This window comes from Erithacus rubecula (genome assembly GCF_903797595.1).
Source record: "Erithacus rubecula genome assembly, chromosome: 3".
NCBI classification, from domain to species: domain Eukaryota; kingdom Metazoa; phylum Chordata; class Aves; order Passeriformes; family Muscicapidae; genus Erithacus; species Erithacus rubecula.
In genome coordinates, this window is record NC_136689.1 from 145,488,807 (window position 1) to 145,502,472 (window position 13,666).

Genomic DNA, 13,666 nt, shown 5'->3' on the forward strand with positions numbered 1-13,666 from the left:
GAAGATGGATATGAGGCTATGTCCATTTAAGGATGTATTAAACCTCAGATATTTACAGAAATGGTTGTCAGTCACAGAATAATGGATGTATAGAATGGAAACCACGAGGGAGTGTTACCTGTTTTGACTGTTTATGTGTTTACATCACCACACTGGAGGATGCCTCAGGGAATGAGGGCAAGTAGCAGTTCTGCTCCTCTCCTCTTCCTTGCTTGAGGAATAATTGGGATAATTTCCTTGGTACCACTTCTGTGAACACACTGTGAACTTTTCTGGGTTTCACATAAAACACAAGGGTGGAATCAGGCCAGCTTTAGTTTCTTCTTCTAGGCTGTCATATAGCATTAGATGGTAAGAAATTTTAAATTAAACACAGATTGAAAAAACCACAATTTTAAACTTCTCACCATGCTTTGCTCTGTTTCTTTGGGTAGTTAATTTCATATAGCTCTGACCTCTGTCTTTCCTCTTTGGACTATAGCAAGATGTTTCTGCCTATGTACCTCTTTTACCCCACCAAAAAGTCAACCCTGAATATTCTGACAGTCAACTAATTGGTAAATGTCATTGTGAATGGTGTAACTCTGAGTATAATTTTCTCTGATTAAAGAAAAAAATTTTTAAAAATGTTATGACCAGAGCAGCTTTCAAGAACTCAGAGAAGTTGCACCAGATATGAGATTGCTCTGCATTTTTTGTCCATTTATCAGAATCTGAGTTTGCTAAATAAAAATGCCATACTATTTAATATTTCAATTATTAGAGTGCGTGTCTTGGGGAAGCAAATGGGATTCTCAGAAATGAGCTGAATTTATTAATGGTTTGGAATGACATTAAGTTTCAGTTCATTGTGTGTAAGATGAAAGGAGTTATCTCATTTCTAAAATTATCTCCGCTCTTTACGTGGGTACTAAAATGCTTCTAGTGAAACCAGTGGGAGTTTTAGTTGAAAGTCTAGATTAAAAAAAGAGGATGAAATAAAGCTGGGTGGGATCACAATTGCTGATACCAAATCTAAATATTGAACAATATATCACAGAATCATAGAATGGTTTGGGTCAAAAGGGCCTTAAAGATCATCTTGTTCTGACCTCCTGCCATGGTCAGGGACAGCTGCCACTAGACCAGGCTGCTCAGAGCCCAGCCTGGCTTTGAACTCTTCTAAGGGACAGGGCATTCAGCTTCTCTGGGCAACCTGTTCCACTGTCTCACCACCTCACAGCAAAGAATTTCATCCTAACATCCACTCTAAACCTGTTCTCTTTCAATTAAAAGCCATTTACCCTTTTGTATCACTGCACACCCTTATCAAAATTCCCTCTCCAGCTTTCTTGTAGCCCTTTTAGGTACCAGAAAGTACAAAACTTCTCCCTGGAGCCTTCTCCAGGCTGAACATCCCCAGCTCTTCCAGTCTGTCTTCACAGGAAAGGTGCCCCAACAGGTTCAGGTCCTTCTTATACTGAGGGCTCCAGAGGTGGACACAGCACTCAAAAAACAGAGGGGGAGAATCACCTCCCTTGACCTGCTGCCCACATTGCTGTTGCTGCAGCCCAGGACACATTTGGCTTTCTGGGCTGCAAATAGCACACTGCTGGGTCATTTTGAATTTTTCATCCACCAACATTTCCATGTCCTTCTCCTCAAGGCTGCTCTCAATCCTCTGTGTTTGTGCTTGGGATTGCCCTGACACAGGTGCAAGACCTTACACTTAGCCTTGTTGAGCTTCCTGATGCTCTTAAGTGTGTCAAAATTCCTCTGGATGGGATCCCTTTCCTCCAGAGTGTCAGCTGAACCACACAGCTGTTGTATATGTGTATCCATTCAGAAAGATAGATAATTATGCTTCTCATTCCACTAATTTTCACAGTGAAGCTCAGATATAATCTACCTTCAAGTTGTGTTACATGAACATAGACTAAAGAAAAATAAAAAGACAAAGAAAGTCTGTATTAGCCAAGAGTAACTGTAATTGTAAAATTAACTGGTAATCTGAGACATGAGAAAGTATAACTATACCTCATAACAGCAACATTTCATTTGTTTTTCTTAGAAATCTAAGCACAGGGGAGTGATTATCAACAGGTTGATTCCAATGCAATATTATTCATTTCTGCTTGAAATAAATTAGAATGTTATAAAACAAGACTTTGAGCTTCTCTAAACCCTCTTGCAACTGAGAGTGCAGTTAGCATGGCCCCAGCTGGCTTAAGCTCAATTTTGTTTGATGATTGTCTCTGCATCTTGGAGATTGAAAATATCCATGTGTTCAAACTGTTTGTGTTGGTCTGTAAAACCTTAGACAAAGCAGAGAAAGTAGAGCAAAGCCATGACAGAGTTTAATGTCTGGGCTGTTTAGTATTGAGTGCTGAGCTGCTGTAGCTCTTGTGCTACAGGATGGTGACTATTGGAACTGGTGAAAATTCAGAGCAAGCCTATGGAAATCATCACAAGTAGGTGCACAGCATAACAGGAAGTGGAGCAGGTCCTGCTTGTTCTATCTACCCCATTTTTACAATGGCAAAGAACATCTGGGCCATTGTCCATTTTAGAACATTTTTTGCAAATGGATTAGGCCAAGGCAAATAAACATCACTTCAGAAAACAGCTTTCCTTAGTAATATTTCCTCTTTCTTATAAGTGAAATAAATGAAAGTACTTTTCCTTGAACTGTGTTCCTGCTGTCAGGAACCAGCTATTTACCTTCCCAGGAGGCCACCTCCTTTTTGCTGATGGCCATTCTATTTATATAGAGTCTGCTTCATAAACGAAGGACTTATTCATTTCTCAGGAAAGGGTTGGCACTTCTTCTAGGCAAAAATTCCATCTGCTGTCAGATCCATTACATGAGCTAATAGTCAAAGACACATGGGGATGATTTTCTTCAGGAAACCAAGTCTACCTCAGTAGAGAATAGTTTATTAATGAGAGAGAATTAAATTAAAGAGAATAGTTTATTAATGTCCAGGAGAATTAGAAACTTGTCTCAGATCTCTTTTGAAGGATCCTAGATGGGCTTTGTTTTGAAATAGTTTTAGCTTGGAGTGTATTTCAGGTTTTGAACCAAATCCTGCAAGTTGTGACTCTTGGGAGCATGTATAGACAGAAGTCCTTGTCCAGTTTCATCAGGTTCTAGTGGAGGAGTACAGCAGCTTGGATTTCCTTACAAACTGAAAATGCACCCAACAAGATGGTAAGTGCTGTAGCCCCTCACTGCCTGGGGCTCCAGAGAGCCTGAAGTTCTCTGCTGTCAGCTCTGAAGCCTGAGGTTAGCTCACAAGGCTGTGGTTGTGCCACAGCCACATCTGGCAGGGCACAGATGTGCTGGGGTGCTGCTGCCCAACTCGTGGAAATGGAGCTCCAGCCACCCTGGCTGACGTGCTGGAGCAGCACCACAAATACAGGCAGGTGCTGCTTTGAACCATTCATTGCACTGGCTGTAAGTTTTAATGAGGGTTCCTGCTGTATCCTAATGTGAGCAGCCTTGGTTGAGCTTGTTTACCTTGAGTGGAGTCATTAGAGGCAGTGTCTGTGCAGAGGAGAATGATGTGGAGATGCCAGCAGCACTTTTAGGTCAGGAAGCTGTAGAAACTAAGCAGCCTGTCTCTGTGTCTGAAATAATTTGTTTCTGCTGAAGGACAGCACCTTCTGCTTAGTATGTACCACCACGCTGCCCTGATTTGCTCTCAGACCTGAGCCAGTGTATCCTGCACTGCTTTTATGTACCTTATTCTTCTGGGATATCTTTTATTAGCAACATCCTTGATGACAACTCCAATACTTGCCTTTGTCTTGAGCTGCAACAAATTCCTGTCCAACTGCAGCTGCAGTGATTCACAGCAAGGATTCACATTGCTCTGGGTCCTGAGGGGCACTGGCTTCAGGCAGCCTTGAGTGAGGGGGCAGAGGATGCAGCATTTCATCAGGAACAGCCTTGGCCAGAGGTGTGTGTGCTCACACACCACACACAAACTGTGCCACACTCATGTGAACACAGATGACACTCCTTCCTGACACAGTGGCTGCACTCCTCTGCTGTCACATTCTGAAATTCCTATTAAAATTCTGCAAAAATTAGTCCCAATCAAATGTACAGTACATTTCTTATTAGGATGCCATTATATACTTCTCATTTTGTTTTGGATGTCACATTCATTGCACCCTTTACTCTCATCTATAAATACTTTGCTCTTGCAGACAGGTCAGAACCCCTTAATTGGGTTTTCAACCATTCATTCAGTCTTCCTAGAAATAATTCCACTTAGTTTGGTATCAAATTCCATGTATGTCTTTATCATATATTAATGCATAACAAGTAACATCAAGCTTCTCAGCACTTATAAATGCATTCTGTTCTCCTTTAGCCCACTACATCATTGCTATTTATCTTCACATCTCAGTGCTTGACTTCCATTTCATTCTTAATACCTGTAGATCCAAGGTTTATTTTTTCTTTGTTGTGGTGATGATAGTTTAAAAAATGCCACTTCATATTTAATTTGTTGTTTCTACACATGACCATGATGGTGATAGGAGAAAATACCTGGTCTGTAATGCCAACCTTTGTTCTGGGGATGATGTTTTGAGGGTATAATTTTTGCCAGCTGATGGGTCCAAGAGAATTTGTATTGTTATACAAGGTAGATTGTTTCTAAAACATAGCTGATCACTGGAATCAGATCCAGATTAATTATTTCAGTGAGACAGGCTGATGCTGCCAATGACAAGGCTATATATTTTTTTTTGTGCTGGGTGCCTTAGATATAGACAAAAAAATTTGTAGCTAACACACAGAGTACAGATTAAGTTCTTGGTGATCTTTTTTGCCATAGTGACTGGGTCAATATATATAATGCATATTTTCTAAAAAGACATTAATATCTCTAATGCTCATAGCATATCCAAAGTCAAAAAATCAACCATTTTGAAAATTAATAAAAATGCTTTTGCAACAGCCTATGTCTCTGTTTTGACCTCTAAATCAAAGATACACTAACAAGAAGCATGGAGATTTTTTGGAAGTGTTTATACAACACTAAACCACTTAACAGAATGGGTCAATATGGATCAATAATGGAAAACAGTGTAAGCAGCACTGAAAATAAAAGACAAAAAAACCCACCAAACTTTTCCAGAAGATAAATGAGAGGTTGTCACCATTAATTTATTTTTTATTTTTATTTTAAATGCCTTTTTTTAAGAGTAGATCTAGAACATTTTATTGCTACAAGTCAGGACAATAGTGGAGGGCTATTGTGAGAATTTTTACTGGTTTCCAAACAGGACATAAAAGAGCTCAATATGTTTACGGCTTCAACACTTACAGTTACCTCCTTCTAGATTTAATATACAGAAATGTCATAAAACTTCTATTTCACTCACATTAATGATTCAACTTGTCTCATCTTCTTCAGCTAAATTCAAGAAGTTCTTAGTACTCCCTATAAACAACAAAATGAAAATGAGGAAACAAAACTGCTTGTCTGAAATCTTACAGGCCTGTAATGCAGCTGGGAATACATTGATCTTCTCTTGTTCCAACTGAAACCTCTCATTGGGGGTGATCATAAGGACATTTTAGTGAGTTGCCTAAATATGAGCTTCTTGTGTCCTTTGGGGTTCCGTGGGCTGTTCCAGCCCCAGGAAAACATGAGACACCAATAGGTCTTAGGGAAGCTCTAATTCCCATGGGGATGTCTTGGGTACCTGGGAGTAGTTTTGGTGTCACTCAATGTTTATTGCTTGAAAGGGGGAAAAACCCCCCAAAAAGCAGTATGTGTCTGTCTGTGGTCTAGAGTTCAGACTGCCATGGAGATCCAGTCCCTGAAGCTGGTGGAGCCTGGGAATCTCTGGAGTTCACCCTCAGGGAGACTTTTGGTGCAGAGTGGCAAGTGTCTGCTGGCCCTGGAGTGCCTGAGGGTGCCAGGCACATCCACAGGGAGATGCCAAATCCATTAGTGAATCTACAGGAGATTTCCTCAGCATGTGTTGGAGTCTTGGATGAGAGTGTTCCATGGTGCTGGGTTTGGTTTGAGGTGTGGGTTTGTTCATAACATGGTTAATGACTTGTTCTGAGGCAGATCTACAGAGTCTGTCTTTCCCATCTTCTGTTTATATGAGCTAATACCTCAGGTTTAGTATTTGTGCACTGAATTATATGGCACAGATCCAAATCTCATTGCCTGCAGCAGAAAAACAACTCAATTGGAGATTTCACTTCAGTGCACTTTGTACTTTCTATTCTTGAACAGCTCTTGATGCATCAAGGAGTGTGTATGTACTGTGACTACAATCTTATTTAACAGAAGGGAAAAATAATTTAGATTTTCCTTTGCCTTTTTTTTTTGTTCTTGGTGGACAATTTACTTTTCTTTTGTTGCCTTTTTGTTCCCACTGGAAATAAAAATTCTTCTAAAAGACCCAGTCTGCTAAACCAGGCCAGTTTTGTCCCCAGAAATGTTAATTAAATGGCACCACAGTTTATTTTGGCCTATTGCATTGAGTTCTGACCAGAATTTCTGAGTAGCATTGTGGCAGTCCTTGTACTCAGCACATTGTCCAGAGATTGAATGTTGAGATATTTGGTCCACACTCCATCTTCTCCCCATGGAGTCCCTCAGTCAGTGTGAGGAAGGAAACCCAGGTGCCCTGGCTGAAGAAACAAGGAAGAGACACATGGTATGGGCAGTTCAGAGCTCTATCCCCCTTCCCCAGTGCAGGATCAGAATCCACACTGCTCAACAGGGACTTACCAGGTAGCCATGACCTCATCACTTTCTCCACCTTCTATCCCACATTTCCCACCTTTACCCCTCCCAGGTGAATAGCTCACTGCTGTGCTCCTTTCCTGTGGGGCCTGGCTTTCCTGATTTAACACTCCTATGACAATATCCTGGTCTGCACGAGTCACTGCTGATAAGCCAGTACATTTTAATAGTTTTTGGTATTTTTCACTCACTAAAGTTCCTAATACTCATTTAACACCTTTTACCTCCTAGGTTCTCCATTATTGTTTTATTGCCTTAACTCCACTTTGGCTTAGGCCACCTGTTTTTCCTCTTCCATTACTTGAACAATGAACAATTTATCACACTTTTACCTTGCAGGGTTAACCTCAGACCAGTGCTGGCTATCTGCATGCCTGCTTTAACTTCATTTTTACATGTATTGCAGTTTCTCTCTTTAGAAATAATTAGGGAAAAGATAAGTAAAGGAGAGAGAAATGATGCTATGTTTAACTGAGAAATCTAGTGGTATGTAAAAGTAATTGATAATAGCACAAATTCACAAATTATATTTAATTGCCAGTATGAATCAGAAGTTTCTGCTTCTGGTTTCTTTAAAGTTATTTCTCTTGTGTGAAGCATTGCAATTTGTTGAACTTTGCAGTTGCTGTGATAACACAGATATTTGCTTTTCCAGTTCTGTCATCAGATATTTACCTTACAGTGGCAGCTGACATTGAGACCACTGACCATTAAAGCTGCTGTTTGGTTTGCTGGCACTAAAACTTCACCACCTTGATGCTCAGGTGCTGGCAGAGAAGTTGTAAATCCAGCACACCTTATTTATATGAGACATGTTGGCTACTGTTGAATATCAATAGTACAGGACACATACTGGTCCTGTTTGCATTGGTGTTGTGACCAATCCTTTTGGGAGGATTGTAAGGACTGTAAGGAGGCTTTCAAAGACTGATAGGAATCTTGGTGTTGGACAGGACAGTCCCCAAAAGAGACAGTGAAGACAGAAAGCCTGGTTCCTCTGAGCCCTGGGTGGGGTGACCAATTTGAATGAGGCACAGAAAGTCCAGAGCTGTAGTGATGTCCTTTGTAGTTAATCTGTGAGTGCTGAGGAGACCCTAATATTTGCACTTAGAGATGAATGTGATTAGGAATATTCCTAGCCACTGAAGCCAACTGGCATGTTTTAAATAAACCCTCCCAGCCTCCAAAGCACAGTGGCTCCATACACATCATTTCCTGGGAATGGCCCCCAGACTGCTTTAATGTGCAGGCACTGCTCTGGAGCTTTTGGGAGACTGTTAATAACAGGCTGAATTTGCACCAGGGACTGTTCAAACAGTCTCACAGTACAACCTGTCACATTTCCAAGACCAAGAACATTCCCCAGCTCTATCTAATTTACTGGTATAATCAGGGTGCTAGGCAGCCTGTGCAGCAAAGTCATCCTCCTGCAGCACAAAGCACTCTGAGTGCTTATATATGCCTGAGCCAAGGCATGCTTGGAAATGGATCCACAAAAGCCAGAGCTTCAGAGGTGCAGCCTGGCCATTGAACTCCCTTGGAGTTCATGCTTGACAGGTAATGAAGGCATTGCTCTCACTGACTGGAAACAGGGAGTGAAAACATTATCCTCAGCACTAAGCAAAATAAACAGTCATTAGTCATAAATCTGGGACACATTCTCAGCACTATGTAGGAATTGGGAGATTTCTTTCAGTGCCATGGAACATCTTTAAGGTAGCAGACTGTCACAGTACTGCATATATTTTAAAAAATTCAGGTTCAAACTAGCAGGGAGAACTCTACCAGGCTAATTGTGAAGGAACAACCTTGCAGAGTAGCACATGCCATTAAATAAATTACGTATTTGGATATTATTGTGTCAGCGAATCTTAGTCTGTTCAAAATATTGTTACTTTTGTGACTTGTGAATCATAAGTGGCTCAATTCTGAGCTATGAAAATAATACATTAATCCAGGTCTGTGGGAGTTAAAATTACATCAAATGCAGTAAAGACATAGAATTCAACTTTACTACTGTAAGGGGAAACATATTTGTAATTGAAGGAAGACCTTCTGCAGAAAGGAGCTGTTGAGCTCAGTGATCTGATAACAGAGGAATTTTAGCATGAAATTCTCTGTGACCAACAGAGAGCAGCTTGTGAAAATACAGCTCATTCTTCAATTTACTGTGTTCACCTTTTTTCTGTCAATTCAGCCCCCAGGCTAAATCTTTGCTGACAACAATAAATCCCCCCCAAAAAAAACATTCCTGCAGACTCTCCTTGCCCTGCTACCACCCACATAGCAACCTGCTGTGTTCTGGGGAAAACACTGAAGTTTTGATTACAGTCATTGCTCAGTTTACACTACAATGAGATCAACACCAAGCAGGAGCTGAAAGCAGGTCTGCTACAGAGAAATCAGACAATTGGTTTCTCAAAAGTCTGAAAGGCATTAGAGAAATAGCAGAATTTTGTGGTCAAGCAACAATTTGATTTTAGAGGAATATTTGGCTTCACAGAAAGGACAACAGAGAATAAAACTTTAATAAATGCTCCACGGAGAGTTTGTTTGTCTCATCAGGAAAACACCAGGATATCAAAACACTTAACTGTCATCCTTAAGGAGGAAGAATACTTATGAAAAACACAACTGCTACAAAAAAGAAAGAAGTTGCTTTAACAGCACTGCCATAATTTCATTTATGGGAGCATAAACGTGTGCCTATCAAGTATTAAACACAGGGCCAGAATGACACTTAGTAACAAAAATAATTATAACAAATACCATGTTCCTCCATTCATGTCTCTGTTCTGGCATTGCCATGTGTTTGTCTCAGGTTCCAGGACTGAGTTTAGGCACCTAACTGTTCTAAATAGCAGTAGGAGAATTGGTAGCTCCCACCCAGGACCCATGAACCCCTCTCTCAATGGCTTAATCACCAGTGCATTCAAAAGTACCTGCATGCCTGTAAAAGTCTGCCAACAGCACAAAACAGGGCAGTTTCCCAGGACCCATGAGGGTACCTGGTCAATTCTGGGCACTACTGAGATGCAAACATATTCATAATATTTATTTAAACTGGAAATAAAATATGGGCTTGTGAGTTTTAGGTCCAGGATGACTCCATTATTAGGACATGTATCCACTGTTTCTCTTTTATCTATGCTTAGCAGCCATGATGGTGTAGACATCTCCAGAAAAGAACAATGACTCTGCAATTAGCAGGCTTAGAATTTCATATCCCTATTTCATAGATCACCTCCTGCATGGAAAAATAAGTAGATCTCTCAAAGGATGACATTTTTACTATTGCTATTGCTATTACTATTACTATCCAGCCCCAGAAATCAGAAAAACAGATTATTCTGCCTCACTGGATTCAGCAGAGCAAAGAATTACACTAGGGGACACTGGAGAGGGATGGAGCAGTTCTGGATCCCATCTAGCTCTGCCCCAAACTTTTCATGTGAGCACCAGCAAATCAATTAACTCTGTGAGGTTTAAAGTAAATCTTCTCTTCATTTCCTTCTGTTATGACTGTGCTGGTTCTCTGGGCCAGGGGTCCCACCAGCAGCTTGCAGCAGGCTCAGCCCAGAGTGGCTCAGCTGTGAATGTGATCACCATCAAACTCAGGGCACAGGTGAAGCAATCCCAGCTGAGGAGCCCAGGGGTTTGGAAAAAATACCTGCATTTCTCCTCCTGGTTTTGGCTCAACAAGGGCCACACTTTAATACATGCACATTTTTCAGAGACACCAAGAAGCACCCAGGGAGTGGTGATTAGCAAGTGACACTAAAATGTTGTGCCCAGGACACAAAACTCCATCTTCCCGCAGTCACTGACTATAAGGAACACAATTTTCAGAAGCTGCCTGACCTCATTCTTCATGTCATGTTGGAAAGGGAATCACTGATACCTGTTCTCCCTTCCCAGAGAGGTCCTACTAGAGGCAGAGAGAATTTGCTGGCTAATCAGAGCTCAATCTACATTGATCTCTCCTTCCAGCTGATCTTCCTCTCTCTGCAAACATTAGCCCTTCTCTATCTGCCAATTTTGGTGACAATTTGTAATATCATAACATCAGCATGCACAGCTTTGTCTGAGTTGTGAAACAGCAGCTCACAGGAGTTCACAACATGGTCAGTCAACCTTCACAAGGGCTGCCAGGCAGAGCAAGAGCTGCAAAGGGATGTTTGTGATTTTATTCAGCTGGGAGCTGAGCCCTTCTGCTGCTGCCTTTGTACTTAGGGGCTGTGCTGGGTTATTACTGGAATGGTATGCAAAGGAATAGAGGTGACTCAAAGCTGAATAAACACAGCCATGGACTGCACAGAATGGCCAGAAAGGGCTTCCTCTTGGCTCTGATTTATAATGAGCAGAAAAGCAGTGACCTGAGCAATTATCCATCTCTTTGACTGCACTGTGCTCTTTCTGCCACAGTGGGGTTTTTTGCTGGAAGACACAGTTATTTTTACATTTCACTATTTTTTTAAATACAGGCTGTCTCTCTATGATGGGTTAAGCAGACAGCTGTGCCTTCCAGTAAAGCTGGCAACTATGACTTGCAAATATTTCTATTTATGCAGTTAAGCTGCACATTTCAAGGCTGAGCAATGCAAATTTTTTGTGTTTCTTTCTACAGTTCTACTGAGATTTGAGAGTATTCGAGACATGAGACATATCCAGGGCAGAACTGAGGAGGACTGTAAGGTTTTAAGATACTCCTGGATATCATAGGATATTTGTACAGAGGAGTGCTGCTTGTTCTATCTGTAATACAGTACTCCAAATAGACAAATATTCTTCTTGTCCTTCCAAAAATGTGAAAAAAAAAAGAATAAATAGAAAAATCAGTATCTGAGCTGGCTCTAATTTTAGTTGTGAATATACAGATTTTATTCTAGACACTGGAGGCACTAGACACAAATTGAAGGTTAATGCTTGATAGTATTCTAAGCACACTTGTGTGCCACTGAGCAGTGCTTGCATACATGGGAAATGCAAATCCCATCATCCAATTAAGTCATGCACAGTTTAGGTCTCACCTCACTGATGTCAACAGTAATTACACTCACTTATGCCCATGCTGAATAGGGTCTGTAAAACCATGAAGTAAAACCCAGATATCATTCATTACACAAGCAAGATTCCCATAAAAAACAGCATGGCATTTACTTTAAAAGCTATCAGGGTTCAGCCTGTAGAAAAAGAAAAGAGCTGAGTGATCCCTCACTCTTATAATATGAGGTGGTTTTCCACAGTTCCATGGTTTCATTTATTCCTCTTTTCACCAGGTTTTGGATGAAGCTTCCACTATTGCTCTACTGTTCATTCACAGTTCCCTATTCACCCTCATTCACAGGGAGAGTTCCCTGGTAGTCAGTTTTGATTTTCTCTTACTTGCTTTCCTTTTATCATTTCTACTCAGCTTTGATATGCATCTTTCTTAAAAAATTCCCCACCAGAAAAGATGCAGGAAGTGGTTTTAAAATATGTTAGAATTAATGTAGGATTTCAAATAAAATGAGGGGATCTGAATTTTTTATTTCAAAAAATTTCTATCAATAAACACTGATCAGAAAAAAGTCTCAATTTCCAAAGATTTCAGACCTCATCAAGTAGAAATCCTTCATTGGTATAGTCTGCAAATCTGCCTAACTATTCATGATCCTGGTCTTCTCAGGACCCCTCTGTGTCATTCTCCTTTGCAAGAAGCAAATGTAGAAATGATCTTTCAGAAAGCTGATGTGGTGATGGAGAGCAATCTTTCAATCTTCACCTAAAAGATGTTGTGAAAGAGTTTAGGCTGCCTTAGAAGCCACAACTATCAATTAGGGCCAGGTTTTACCTGAGGCACTTGCCTCACCTCAAGTGCTATGTGCAGTTTAGGGAGCCACAAAAAAATAAATTAATATTAGTGTAAGCAATTGGAGAGTATCCAAAGGGTGGCTGTGAAGATGATGAGGGGCCTGGGGGGAAAGCCAGAGGAGGACCAGCTGAAGTCACTTGGTCTGTCCAGCCTGGAGAAGAGGAGATTGAGGGGAAATCTCAATGTGGTCTTCAACACCCTCGTGGAGGGAAGTGGAGGGGCAGGCACTGATCTCTCTCCTGACCAGTGACAGAACCCAAGGGAATTGCCTAGAGCTGTGTCAGTGCAGGTTCAGGTTGGATATTAGGAAAAGATTCTTCCCCCAGAGGGTGCTTGGGCACTGGAACAGGTTCTCCAGGGAAGTGGTCCCAGCACCAAGCCTGACAGAGGTTAAGAAGTGTTTGGACTGTGCTCTCAGGCACATGGTGAGATTCTTGGGGACAGTCCTGTACAGGGCCAGGAGTTGGACTTGATGATCCTTGTGAGTTCCTTCCAACTCAGAATATTCTCTGATTCAAATTATAATTGCATTGCAAATTTGTTGACATTCCTTCAGGAGGCTCTATAACATCCTTTGTACTCGTTGAGCCTTAGAGGTATTTTTATCTCATTTAGAGAGCAGCAGTCTGAAAACTGAACTGACCTTTATGAAACTGATGTTCATTTCTTTACTGCATAAAAATTGTGTGCAAAACAAAAACATACTTTGGGATGTTTGCGTGGAGATACCATGCTATCAAGCACTTTCACTTTCTTTCAAATTTTTTTCTGATTTACAGAATAATAGAATCAAATAGGTTGAAAAACACCTCTGAGATGATCAAGCAAGTCCCTTGACTGTAGTAATTATGTCATGGCAGACAACTGGAACCATCACCAGTCCTTTATTAAAAGCTTTACATGTCTTTTTTTCCACAGATTTCTCAGGCCACTCTGACTCCTTTCCTCATTAGCTGCTTCACACAGCACCAACTCCTTCTGTCCTCTCTGCAAGTTTTGTTCTTCCTTCTGCATGACTGGTTAAACCCAAGCTGTCCCTTACCCAGCT